Below are 4,023 nucleotides of genomic sequence, written 5' to 3'. Positions count from 1 at the left end.
CTCCCTTCGGATCCAATCCTAGACATGTATAGCGCCATTGCCACACCTTAACGTCATGGATATTTCTAGGAAACCGATTTGATTAAGTCATTTTTTAGAAAAAGTAATTAATTTTGGAAAATACTTTCATTGCGGAAGTTTTGCTTGTTGTCGTGTTATTTTGAAATCAATTGTTGTTTTTGAAAACGCACCCTAAAGCTATCCAATTTCAACATTTAAAATAAGTAATACCTATCTTAGTAATACATATTAAAACCATAAAAAATAATTAAGCGGCCTTATTACATTTAAAAACCCAAAACTTCAAACGTAAATAAAAGGATGTCTAGTTCACCAGAAGAAAATCAAACTTTTAGAACGGGTGGCCACTCCGAATTCCCTCACAGCTCCAAGCCCACTATGGTTGGGGATTACCTGCGTGGATGAAAATAAAAGGGGTGAGTTTGGGGAAACTCAGTGTGTAAATTAACCCAACCATAGCCTATATCAGCTCAAACCACAGAAATAGAATAAGTTGGCCTTAGCCCAGAACAGAATTCAGAATAAAGCCCATAGGGCCATAGCAGAACAGAACAGGTATTACATGTTTATGCAGAAACCCAACCATATCCAACCGTATACACCCCCATACCAACCTTACATCGTGTGGGGAGACAACTCGACCCACCCAACCGCTACACACCACAGAATTTGCAGCATGGCTGCCAAAGCGAATAATGTGTGAGTCACGGATCTGAATAATCGTGGCAGAGCCACCAGAACAGATATATGTGGCAGAGCCACCAGATCAGATATTTGTGGCAGAGCCACCAGATCAGATATTTGTGGCATAGCCACCAGAACGCTTCCTCCATAATATAACTCATGTCCCCATGCAACAGATATATAATCATGGCATACATCATACAGAATCAGATCACTATGCTTTTCAGTCAAAATTAACCCTACGGGTATAACGGTAATTTTGCACCTAGGGGTATAACAGTAATTTTCCATACATAGGGGTATTATAGTAATTTAGCTACTTTTAGAGTTTTCATGCATATCCTAACTATTTACGTACTATCAGAACACTTACCGCGCATACTTACCGAATTGGGCCCGTTGGGCCATGAACCCGATCTTTGGCCCATTAAGCCCAAATTATCAAAATGTACGAAATCGCGCGTACTGCAGTTTATTACTTTAGATTACCAAATATACAAACCCAACTATCTTACGAGCATTCTTTTCATAAATTCCCAAAATACCGACTTTTCGGCATTTCGGCTTTTCGGCTTTTGCCAATCTAGTCTATGAGAGGGTGTCAGTTACACACCTGTTTGCGACGATATGCTAACGAGATCCACACAAGAACCGCCTACAATTGGATTACTAACACGTTAATCTAACTATTCAAATACAAACTACGTATTAACCCCTTACAATATTCGGCCAACCACACCTACAGATCATAGTAAGCTTATAAGAAATCAATAAGCAACTCATTAACAAATTTTTGTCAATGTTTACTACATAATCATAATTGCACTGCAAGCTGTCTTCCTGAGCAACAGTCACTAAATTATTTATAACTGGAGCTACAAAACTCCAAATTAAGTGCCGTTAATTTTCCTTGAAAATAGACTCATATATCTTTTATCCATAAACTTTTCAGAATTTTTGGTATGGCCAATCAATACCAGATTTTTCTTAAAGTTTCCCATGTTTCACTATTTGACTAATCTGACCACTCTTCATTACGAATCAAATTTCTCATTGTATAGAATTCAAAATATGTTCTCGTTTATTTCATTAGAAACTAGACTCAATAAGCTTTAATTACATAATTTATTCAGCTTCTAATTCTTCTCCCACAATTTATGGTGATTTTCCAAAATCACGTTACTGCTGCTGTCCCAAGCAGATTTATTACCAAATCACTCTTTCACACATACCTTGCATGCATGTTATTTAAACATGTATATCACCAATCAATCATCATGTATCTATGATTTTACTTAAGTATAATCTCCATTTCATCATTTTAAAGCACAACATGTTAGCCGATTTTTCCCTTTAGCATCTAAGGCACATGCATGCTCATTTGTTTGGCTCAACTTCACCTATCTTCCATTTTTCATCAAAAGAACATGAAACAACAACCATTTCCTTCATTTTAATTCATGACTAAATGCTCAAAACACAACTAAAAATCAAAATATACTTCAAGAGTTAAGGTAGAATCAAGAAGAACTCATGAACCTCAAAATAGAAGCAATGTACCAAGAACTTACCTTCAATTTTCCTCCTCCTAATGACCGAATACTCAAGAGCTTTCTCCTCTCCTTTCTCTTCTCTAACTTTCAGCTATGATGAAGAAAGATGGACAAAACTTTGTTCTTTTCACCCCTTTTTCTTTTAATAAAATTTCATAATTCATTCATTTAATTCTTTAATACAAAAGACATGAAATTCTTATCATGAAACATTTACCTAACCCATTATCATGAAACATTTACCTAACCCATTATCATGGAACATTTACCTAACCTATTATAATGGAACATTTACCTAACCTATTATCATGGAACATTTACCTAACCTATTATAAATTTGTATCAATTTGTACCATAAATTATGGATATCAAGTGTACATTTTGTCTACAACAACATGATGGCTGGCCACTTCATGTAAAATGGGAGGTTTGTCATGCAAATCCTCCTATTTTGCACTCCTATTTATTTGGCCACTTCAATTTAGCCTATAGCATTTTCAAACATTTTCACATAGGTCCTATTTCATAATTTCACCCCCTTTTTCTTATGGAACAAAAATTAACTAAAATTGCCGAGTTCTATATTAAGCTTGGGCTTTCTAGAGGCCCACTAACATAATTAAACCTATGCCAACATTCACAGGATTCCCGAAAATTGGGGCGTTACAACTCTACCCTCCTTAAAGAAATTTCGTCCTCGAAATTTACCTAATCCAAACAGATGAGGATATTGTTGTTGCATCGTCTCTTCTGGCTCCCAAACTCAGAAGTTTCCCCTTCTTTAACTTGTTGAAAACGAGCGACCAAAGACTCATCGTTCAACTATTTTTCCTTAATCTGATCCACCCAGGTTGGCCTCACTTGCAACTCACCAACAGACTTCCATCATCATCTGACTCAGACGAGCAAACATTGCTCTCGGATCGAATCTGACTCTACGACTTAGAGCATCGGCTACCACATTAGCCTTGCTTGGGTGATACTCAATCGAACAGTCATAATCCTTAAGCAACTCAATCCATCTCCTTTGCCTAAGGTTGAGCTCCTTCTAAGTCAACAAATACTTAAGACTCTTATGGTCAGTGTATATAATACACCTTTCTCCGTACAAGTAATGTCTCCAAATCTTAAGTGCAAATATCATTGCTGCCAACTCTAAATCATGAGTCAAATAGTTTCCCTCATGAGGCTTAAGCTATCGTGATGCATATGCAACCACCTTACCCTCTTGCATTAACACGCAGCCCAAATCCACGTGTGATGCGTCCTTGTACACGATAAAATCATTCCTGACTCATTTGAATTAACACAGTGCTTGATCGAACTTTCTTCAACTTCTCAAAAGCTTCCTTACGCTTCTTAGTCCATACAAGCGGTACTCCTTTCCTTATGAGTTTTGTCAAAGGTGCCGCCATCACAAAAAACCTTCCACAAACCTTTCAGAGTATCCCGCCAACCCTAGGAAACTTTAAATTTCTGACACCGTTCTAGGTGTCTTCCACTCCAAAATTGCTTCAATTTTTTTGAGGGTCCACCTTAATCTCCTCAGCAGAGACCACATGTCCTAAGAAAGTTACCTCCCTCAACCAAAATTCACACTTGCTAAACTTCGCAAAGAGTTCCTTCTCCCTTAATACTTACAGCACTATACGGAGATGCTCATCATGTTTCGTTTTAGTTTCAAAATATACTAGGATATCATCAATAAAGACGACTACGAACTGATCTAAAAATGGTTGGAACACACGATTCATCAAATCCATAA

The 4,023-nt window shown here is 37.1% G+C and overlaps 1 long non-coding RNA gene across 1 annotated transcript; it reads right to left on the bottom strand.

Annotated features, from left to right (window-relative positions):
* Positions 1–214: 214 nt before the first annotated feature.
* On the bottom strand, positions 215–2,548 carry LOC128281410 (uncharacterized). Its single transcript, XR_008271616.1, has 2 exons — positions 2,277–2,548; positions 215–414 (listed from the first exon to the last, which is right to left on the bottom strand). It is a non-coding gene; the product is annotated as an uncharacterized LOC128281410 (long non-coding RNA).
* Between the last annotated feature and the right edge of the window lie 1,475 nt (positions 2,549–4,023).

This window comes from Gossypium arboreum, chromosome 10, assembly GCF_025698485.1.
Source record: "Gossypium arboreum isolate Shixiya-1 chromosome 10, ASM2569848v2, whole genome shotgun sequence".
In the NCBI taxonomy this organism is placed as follows: domain Eukaryota; kingdom Viridiplantae; phylum Streptophyta; class Magnoliopsida; order Malvales; family Malvaceae; genus Gossypium; species Gossypium arboreum.
This window is presented reverse-complemented; position numbering and strand designations above follow the sequence as displayed.